Genomic DNA, 10,268 nt, shown 5'->3' with positions numbered 1-10,268 from the left:
CTCTCCACATAAGAAATGTATCATTTCTTGTTGGTTAAAACTAAGATCTAGTATATTATGTGTAGCTTTATGGAGCTCAAGAGATATTAGACTTCAGTAGGTTCAGTGTAGGATCACAGTTAAATACCACTGTATTAATTTTTAAAATTAAGCCAAGTAAGTCAAAGAAAGGGAGTAAAGAAAATTCATACAATGTCAATTGTGTTGTAAGGCGGTTCTGCTACCATTGTTGGAAATGACTGCATTAAGAAACTAAAATTGCTTAATTATCACGAAATGGGTTTTTAAAAAAGATTAGCAAGAGTTCACCCCTCCACCCCGCTTATTTTTTATTTTTTTTAAAGAAAGCATTAACTTGGTATGTATTTTACCCCGAAAATTTTACTTCATATTTTTTTAGTTTTTTAAATCAAATTGAGAATTTTTTTTTCCAAATAGGAGTAAACTTGGAAAAATGTGTAAATTAAGAGATAATACCTAAATGCTTTTCCCTATGTTTTTTTGTAATAGATCAAGCAAAATCGCTATCACTGTCCTAATTGTCATATGCAGTACTTTTTAAAAATATAATTTTTTTATTGATTTCAGAGAGAGAGAAACATCAATGATGAGAGAGAATCATTGATCGACTGCCTCCTGCACACTCTCTACTGAGGATCAAGCCTGCAACCTGGGCATGTGCCCTTGACCGGAATGGAACCCTAACCCTTCAGTCCGTAGGCTGATGCTCTACCAGTTGAGCAAAACCAGCCAGGGCCATATGTAGAACTTTTTATGAAATACTTTACACTATCAAGATTCATTTCTTGTCCTGGCTGGTACTTTCAATGGTTAGAGCATCTGCCTGCACACTGAAGAGTCTAAGGTTCGATCTCCAGTGATTTCCAGTCAAGGGCATGTTCCCAGGGTTGTACGTTTGATTCACCAGCCCTATTAGGGGCAAGTGTGAGGCAAAAAATCAGTGTCTCTGTTACATCGATGTTTTTCTCTCCCCTTCCCTACTTTGTCAAAAAATCAGTGGAAAAAAATATCCTCGGGTAAGGATTAAGAACAAAAAAGATTTAATGCTTACTGTTCACACAAGTGTTAAACTTAGTATTGGTCAATCAATAAGAGGTCTCTGTGACCTCTAGTATACATAGAACAATTGATTATATTCCTAGATTTAAAAAGTATTCTGGCAAATAATTAAGTATGTCAATAGAGAAACAAGAGGAATTGTAGTTCTCTTAAAGGCTGACTAGCAGCAGAGTTGAGGATAGAACCATTATCTGTTTTCTATCTGTGTCCAATAAGCTTTTTTTTATAAAAGTCCATAATATTCCCCATTGTCTATTTTCTAACCACTCGGTTGCTTTTCTGTGATGTATCTTGATAATTTGTAGCATATTTGTTTCTGTGGGTTTTTCCCCTTCACCTTATATATTCTTGATTGAAAATAAAATTTAAGTGAAATGTTATCTTAATTTTCCAGATCATCAGTGTTTCATTCACTGAGACTTCCAGTTTTTCTTTAGCATATGTACAGAATTATATCACATAGTAAAGTTTCATAACATTTACTGAGATCAAACTTTCTTTTAAAGTCTATGGAATCTAGTGATATCCCAATTTTCATTTCTGATGTGTATCCTCTTAGACTGGAGGCTCATCAATTTTATTCGTCTTTTTAAAAAAGTTTTGGTTTAGTTGATTTTCTCTGTTGATTTTCTGTTTTCAATTTCATTGATTTCTACTCTTGGTTTATTGTTTCTTTGCTTAGGTTGGATTTAGTTTGCTCCTCATTTTCTAATTTCCTAAGGTGAAAGCTTAGCTGATGATTTTATTTTATTTTTTATTTTATTTTATTTTTTATTTTATTTTATTGATTTTTCACAGAGAGGAAGAGAGAGGGATAGAGAGTTAGAAACATCGATGAGAGAGAAACATCGATCAGCTGCCTCTTGCACACCCACCACCGGGGATGTGCCCGCAACCAAGGCACATGCCCCCGACTGGAATCGAACCTGGGACCCTTCAGTCCGCAGGCCGACGCTCTATCCACTGAGCCAAACCGGTCTCGGCTTAGCCGATGATTTTAGATTCTAACACAGTATCTCCTGCTTTCCAAAAGTTGGTGTTATGCCACTTAGATTTTAACAGAAGACCTACATTATTACTTGTTTTCGTTAAGCCAAAGAAATCCAAAGAGGTTTTTTGCTTTTCACTGCCTCCATAGTTTTGCCTTTTCCAGAGTGTTGTATAGTTGGAATCATATAAAATGTAGCCTCTCACATTGGCTTCTTTCAGTTATTATGCATTTAAGTATATTCCATGTCTTTTCATGGCTTGATAGCTCGTGTACCGCTGTTTATCCATTTTAATGCTTTGCAATAGATGCAAGCAAAATCACCATCACTGTCCTAATTAGTTGACATATGCAGTACTTTTAAAATATATATGTATATATTTTAATATATATTTTATTGATTTATTACAGTGAGGAAGAGAGAGGGATAGAGAGTTAGAAACATCGATGAGAGAGAATCAACCAGCTGCCTCTTGCACACCCCCTACTAGGGATGTCCCCGCAACCAAGGTACTGCCCTTGACTGGAATCGAACCTGGGACCCTTCAGTCCGCAGGCCGACGCTCTATCCACTGAGCCAAACCGGTTTCGGCTAAAATACATATATTTTTTATGTGTCCAGCACCTACTGAAGGACACCTTGGTTGCTTCAAAGTTTGGGCAATTATGAATAAAATTGCTATAAATGTCATGTGCAGGTTTTTGTGTGGACATAAATTTTCAACTCCTTTGGGTACGAAGGAGTACAATTGCTGGATTGTAATGGTAAAAGTGTTTAGTTTTGTAAGAAACTATCGAGCTTACAAAATAGCCGTACCGTTTTGCATTCCCACCAGCAGTGTATGAGAGTTCTTGTTCGACATCCTGACCAGCATTTGGTGTTGAGGGTGTCTGGATTTGGGCCATTCTAAGTGTGTGGTGGTACCTCATTTTAATTTGCCTTTTCCTGATGGCATATGGTGTGGAGCATCTTTTTATGTACTTGTTTGGTTTCAACAAATGAGTGGAAACCAAAAACAGAAAGCTGGAAAATCCCTAGACACTTAGAGATTAAAAAACACTTCTAAATAAGACAAGAAGGTTAGAGAAATTTTAAAATGTTTTGAAATCCTATCTAATAAAGAGGGAACATGCTAATTGACCATCACTCCATCACAAAGATGGCTGCACCCACAGCTGACACCAAGTTCCCTTAAGGAGCCTTAACGAACAATCAGCAGGGACCTGAGGCTATGCCCTCCCCAACTGCCATGGGGCTTGACAGGAGACCTCAGGCTGGACCCCCCATCCGGCAGGGTTTGACGGGACCTCAAGGTGTATTTCCTGTCCTGGTGCTGGGCTAGGGGACCTCAGGCTGTGCCCCCCACCCGGCAGGGCTTGACAGGAGACTTAAGGCCGTGCCCCCCACCAGGTGGGGCTTGACAGGGGACTTCAGGCTACTCCCACCACCCCGGCACCAGGCCGGGGGGCCTCAGACCACAACCCCTGCCCAGCGGGGCTTGATGGGACCTCAGGCCATGACCCTGTCCCAGCACCAGGCCAAGGCACCTGAGGCTGCGCCCCCCTGCCTGGCTGGGCTTGGACGGGGGACCTCAAGGTGCACCCCAGTGCTGGGTCGGGGGAACTCAGGCCATGCCCTCCCGACCCCACCCCCGTCCTGGCGCTGGGCCAGGGGACCTAAGGCTATGCCCCCTGCCCAGCAGGGCTTGACAAGGGTGGGACTGGCCGGGTCTGGATCTAGCCCAATGGAGGGGTGCCGGCTGGGTCTGGGTCTCACGCGATTTTGAGGTGCATGTGGGTGGGTGGGCACTGACTCTGGGTCCCGTGGTGTGCCCCAGACTCTGACAGGAGGAAGGTTTTCATATACATTTTACTAATTTTCTTTCATCTCTGACACTTCTATTATAGAGAAAGGGCAAATAGCAATATTAAATTATTTCCTCTAATCCCCTTTTAATGTGCACGAATTTTGTGCACTGGGTCACTAGTAAGTATATAAAAAGATACTTTATTGAAATACTTGCTTTATTTTAGTGGTTTGGAACAGAACTTACAATTATCTTTGTGGTATGCCTGTACCTTAATAATAAAATAACCCTAATCCTCCCAGTTCCTTGTATCATTGCAGTCATTCACTTCTCGTACACATAAGCATACATAGTTACAGTGTTGCTGTCGTTCTTTTGAACAAACTTACCTGTTAGATCAATTTAGTTTCTGACTTGTGTCGTTTTCCTTCTTTCTAAACTTATTTTAACGCTAGGACAGGACTACTGGCAACAAATCCCCTCAATTTTTGTTTTATCTCTCCTTCACTCTTGATAAGTTTGCAGGGTACAAAATTGTACATTTGTAAAGGTTTTCCCCTTCCTTTTTATGATATTTCGCTCTACTCTCTTCTTGCTGGCATGGTTTCTGAGAAGTTAGATGTAATTCTTTGCTTTACAGGTAAGGTATTTTTTCCTCTGGTTGCTTTTAGGATTTTTTCCTTTGATTTTTCTGTAGTTTGAAAATGATATGCATAGTTGTAGGTTTTTTGGCACTCTACTTGGTGTGTGTGTGTTGTTTTTTAAATTTTTTTTATGTGCATGACATTTACTTGGAATTCTCGGTCATTTCAAATAATCTGTTCCTCTTCTGGTATTCCTATTACATATATGTTACACCCTTTGTAGTTATACCACAATTCTTGGGTAGTCTGGTTTTTTGTTGTTGCTGTTTAGGGGTTAGTGTTTATTGATTTATTGGTCTATTTTTTTTTCTCTTTGCATTTTAGTTTTGGAGGTTTCTGTTGAGATGTCTTCAAACTTAGAGAGTCTTTCCTTAGTCATTTCTAGTCTGTAAATAAGCCCACCAAAGGCATTCTCCATTGGTGACAATGTTTACCTCTGGCATTTCTTTTGGTTTGTTTCTTAGAATTTCCATCTCTGCTAACATTGCCCATCTGTTCTTGTATATTGTCTATCCATTAGAGCCCTTAATATCATTATAATTGTTTTAAGTTCCTGGTCTGGTAATTCTGTCATCCCTGCCATATCTGATTCTGGTTCTGATGCTTGCTCTCTCAGCAAACTGTTTTTCACCTTTTAGTATGTCCTATAATCTTAATCACTGGACATGATGTCCTAGGTAAAAGGAACTGCTATAAATAGGCCTTTTGTAATGATATGGTAAGGTGTGGATGTAGAGGAAGCATTCTATAGTTCTATGAGTAGGTCTCAGTCTCTGGACTGAATTTTACATGTTTCTCAATTTTGTTTCCCTCTTCCTTAGGTGGGACAGGAGGGCTAGAGTGGGCTGGATTTGAGTATTTCCTTATGCTGGCTGGTCATTTAGGCTCTGATAAGACCCCTGGAAATTAGGGTCTGGTTAGTTTCTCACTAGGGCAGACATTGTTAAGACAGGGATGTTCTGGCATTATTTAAAACTAGAGGCCCAGTGCATGGATTTCTATACCGGTGGGATCCCTTGGCCTGGCCTGCAGAAACTGGCTCTCCGGCTTCCCCCCAAGGGGTCCCAGGTTGCAAGAGGGCACAGGCCAGGCTGAGGGACCCCACCAGTGCATGATCAGGGCTGGGGAGGGCTCCAGGGTGTGTCTGGCCCGTCTCACCCATCGGGCCAATCAGAGCCATCTTGCCCAGTCCCGATTGGGGCCAGCCGAGGAGGGACCGCAGGAGGTTGGCTGGCCGGGGAGGGACCACAGGAGGGCTCCAGGGCATGTTTGCCATCTCGTCCAGTCCTGAAGAGCCGGACCCCAGCAGCAAGCTAACCTTCCAGTCAGAGCGTCTGCCCCCTGGTGGTCAGTGTGTATCATAGTGACCAGTCAAACAGCCGAACACTTAGCATATTAGGCTTTCATTATATAGGATGGTTCCTTTCTCCTCACGCCCTCCCCCCCCCCCCCCCCCAACTTGCTGGAAGCATGAGGGGATTTTTCTCCAATATTCTTTTAAGAATTTGGCAGAAATCCAGAAAGTAAAACTCAGAAGTGTGACCCTCTCCTCCCTCAATGACTGGGTTCCCTTGGAGTTTAAGCTTTCAATTGTCCACACTGAGCCTCCAGCAATTCCTTAATTACTGTTCAGGTTTCCCTACCTGCCAATGGTTCCCACAGAGGTTTTTGCTCCTTTAAGTTGTGACTCTTCACCTGTTGGTCTCTCCAATTTGGGGGGCGGGGGCACTGGTTTGCCCTGTGAGATTTCTCTTTTGAATCTAAGAATAGTTGTTGATTTTTCAGTTTGTTGAATTTTTACTACTTGTTAGGACAGAGTGGCACCTTTCAAGCTTCTTACATGCAGGACCAGAAATCAGAAATCCCGGAACAAACTTTCTTAAATGTGGATTTATGGTTCTTGGTCATGGAGGTGAAAGTAACTTTTTTTTCTTAACATATTTTTTATTTTTTAAATGTATTTTTATTGATTTCAGAGAGGAAGGGGGAGAGAGAGAGAGGAGGGGGGAATCTGGGGATCAAGCCTGCAACCTGGGCATGTGCCCTTGACCAGAATTGAACCCAGGACCTTTCAGTTTGCAGGCTGACGCTTTATCCACTGAGCCAAACCAGCTAGTGCTGAAAGTCACTTTTGACATCACTGGAAACAAGTGCTTATGCTTTCTGGTGTCATGTTACATGTTTCTTTAATGTAAATATGAATTACCAACTGGTAGAATTAATATGAAAACTTATATTGACTAATAAAGAATAAATGGTTGGTAAATCTGCACGAACATTATCTGAAGATCTGTTTATAGGGAAAAATTAACCAGGTCCAGAGTCTGATTAACTATTCAGAAGGTTGAAGTCTGAGTAAGTGATTAGAAACAGTCTACTACCAGCAGTTGACCTTTTTCACGGTTCAGCAGTTACTGGTAGTGTTGGGATAGTATTGGCACACCAAGAACTTCTCCCATACAGGATTTGTTTATAATCTGCTTAGTTATTTTTAGGAAAATGTTAGGAATGAAATACTAGCTTTACATTCTTAATCTCATTATGGTCATCTCCATATTTTACTTTAAAGGCTGTATTAATATCATCAAATTGATTTAGAACTTGGTTCTAAAATTTACTCCTGAGAGTTATTTAAGCACAAGTGGATTCTTGATAAATTTTTCTTAGCATATACATTGTGGCATGTCCTTCAGGTGCCTAACTTAAAGGAAGTTACCACTACCAGAAGGTTACTTGGCTGCTTTTGTTTCTTACTGTATTACTTTTAGGCAAAGACCCCTTTACCTTAGTTATTTTCACAAACTATAAAATGTCTAAGTGGTTATATTCTAGTAACAAAGATTGTGAGAAATCAACAATAGCAAAAGCAACAATCTGGACTCAGGTAAAGAATAATTAAGGCTGATGTTGCAGAAGTGAAGGGAACCAGGTTTGCTAAAGTAATTGTGGTGATAGAAATGTATTAGCCTCAGAAGTTACTGAGGTGGTTCATTCTATCCTAGTATAGTGTAAAAAAAAAAAAATTAAGGCAGCTGTACTAGTAAATATATGCCTACAAGATACTTTGTATTTTATTGATTTCAGAGAGGGAGAGAAACATCAATGATAAGAGAGAATCATTGATTGGCTGCCTCCTGTATGCCCTTTATTGGGGATTGATCCTGCAACCTAGGCATGTGCCCTTGACTAGAATCAAACCTGAGATCCTTCAGTCAACAGGCCAATGCTCTATCCACTAAGCCAAACCATCTAGGGCTATTTATTTTTTAAATATATATGATTTTTTATTTTCGAGAGGAATGGAGAGGGAAAGAAGCATTAATCAGTGATGAGAGAGAGTCATTGATTGGCTGGCTACTGCACGCCCCACACGGGATTCAACCTGCAACTGGGGCATGTGCCCTGAATCAAACCATGACCTCCTGGATGCGCAAGCCATGCAGGCTGGGCAGTCTTTTGTATTTTACAGAATACAGAACAGTTGAGTCAGGGGCCTGCCTTACTGAGCTTGCCAGGGATTTCTGCACTGTATGCTTTAAATTATATTGGTCATCTAAGTACTCAGTTGGGGTCCTGGGGCTTAGCACTGCCATCTGCAGGCAGGGAGCTGGCTCTCAGGAACTGGCTAGTACTTAGCTGGCAGTGGTTCTTTTTTTTTAGGCTGGGTTGAGTGTCACTAATTAAGGATGTATATTAAGCCATGTTTGCCTCCCAGATATCCCTGAAGAGATGAGGGAATGATGATTTAAAAAAAAAAAAGGGGGGGGGGGCTGCTAAACAACCCCCCCAAAAAAACCCAATTTTTATTTTTTATTGTTGACAGTATTACAAATGTCCCCTAATTACCCCCCCTTCTCCCAGGCCATTGGTTATGAATATATGTATATACATTTTTTTGATTACCCTCTTCCCATCTCCCCTGTCCCCACTTCCCCTCACTCCCCTCTGAGATATGTCAGTCTGTTCCATGCCTCTGGACCTATTTTGTTTGTCAGTTTATTATGTTCACTAGGAGCCCAGTGCACGAATTCGTGTACCTTGAAAGGAACTGTGAGCTGCAGCAGGCACAGGGGTGGGTCTCGGCCCATCCTTCGCATCCCCGCCTGGCCGCTCCCGCCACGGCCCCTGGTCCCGTCTGCTAGCAGCCCCGCTCCCACTGCTGTTGCTCCCATGCGCTAATGGCGCCAGCCCACTTACACCCGCTGGCAGTGCAGAGTGATTGGGGCTGGTGCCAGCAGCAGGTGCGAGCAGGGCCGTGCCATCAGTGGGTGTGAGCAGCAGCTGCTGCCCCGATCACCCCTCAGGAGCAGGGGGAGGTGGAGAAGCCCTCAGGGAGATTGGGGCCGGCAGCCGCCACTCGCACCCACTGATGGCACCAAGCGATCAGGACCAATGCAGCAGGTGTGAGCGGCGGCTCTGGTGCCGGCAGTGGGTGTGAGTGGGGTCGTTGCTGGCAGCAGGTGCAAGAGGTCACCCCTCAGGAGCAGGGGGAGGTGGAGCAGCCCTGAGGGGCTTGCACCTGCTGACAGCGCCGAGCAATTGGGGCCGGTGCCAGGCGCTGGCAGTGGGTGCGAGCAGGGCTGGCACCTACAGCAGGTGCGAATGCCGGGGGGTGGGGGGGACCGAAGTGTGCGGGAGCAAAGAATTTTCAGTAACCACCAGAGGCTTGTCCCGATGACAGCAACCAGTACCCCGCCTTGGTCTGGCACCACCGCTCACCTGCTCCACCATCCTGCTGCGGCCGACACCTGCTATGTCCCACGCTCTGCTGCCTGCTGCCGACGCCCGCCATGTTCTGTGCGCACCCCCTGGTGGTCAGCACACGTCATAGCAACCAGTTGTTAGATTGTTTGGTTCCACCATTTCAGTCTATTTGCATATTAGTGTTTTATAAATACAGATTAGATTTCACTTGTGAGATCATGTGATATTTCTTTCTCTGACTGGTTTATTTTACTCAGGATAATATTCTCCAGGTCCATTCATGCTGTCGCAAAGGGCAAGACATCCTTTTTTACAGCTGCATAGTATTCCGTTGTGTAAATGTACAACAGCTTTTTTATCCACTCATCTACTGATGGCACTTGGGTTGTTTCCAGATCTTAGCTATTATAAATAATGCTTTGAACAGAGGTGCATGTATTCTTTCTGATTGGTGGTTTTGGCTTTTTTTTAAAATATGTTTTATTGATTTTTTACAGAGAAGAAGGGAGAGGGATAGAGTTAGAAACATCGATGAGAGAGAAACATCGATCAGCTGCCTCCTGCACACCCCCTATTGGGGATGTGCCCGCAAACAAGGTACATGCCCTTGACCGGAATCGAACCTGGTACACTTTAGTCCGCAGGCCGACGCTCTATCCACTGAGCCAAACCGGTCAGGGCTGTTTTTGGCTTCTTAAGATATCTTCCTAGAAGTGGGATCATGGGGTCAAATGGTAGGTCCATTTTTAATTTTTTGAGTAAATTCCATACTGGTTTCCATAGTAGCTACACCAATCTGTATTCCCACCAGCAGGGTACTAGTGTTGCCTTTTCTCCACATCCTCGCCAGCAATTTTTATTGATTGATGGTAACCATTCTGGCAGGTGTGAGGTAATATCGTAGTTTTAGTTTGCATCTCTCTGATGATTAATGACGTTGAGCATTTTTTCACGTCTCTATTGGCCATCTGCATGTCCACATTCAGTTTTTAAAATGAGCTCCAAAGATATACAACTGGCCAATAAGCACACAAAAAAGATGCT

The 10,268-nt window shown here is 42.9% G+C and overlaps 1 non-coding gene across 1 annotated transcript; it reads left to right on the top strand.

Annotated features, from left to right (window-relative positions):
- Window positions 1-7,402: 7,402 nt before the first annotated feature.
- LOC114233326 (small nucleolar RNA SNORA66) lies at window positions 7,403-7,529 on the top strand. The gene has a single exon (XR_003619478.1). It is a non-coding gene; the product is annotated as a small nucleolar RNA SNORA66 (small nucleolar RNA).
- The last annotated feature ends 2,739 nt before the right edge of the window (window positions 7,530-10,268 follow it).

This window comes from Eptesicus fuscus, chromosome 18 (genome assembly GCF_027574615.1).
Source record: "Eptesicus fuscus isolate TK198812 chromosome 18, DD_ASM_mEF_20220401, whole genome shotgun sequence".
Classification (NCBI taxonomy): Eukaryota; Metazoa; Chordata; class Mammalia; order Chiroptera; family Vespertilionidae; genus Eptesicus; species Eptesicus fuscus.
The sequence above is the reverse complement of the archived record's forward strand: the minus strand, read 5'-3'. Positions and strand labels throughout refer to the sequence as shown.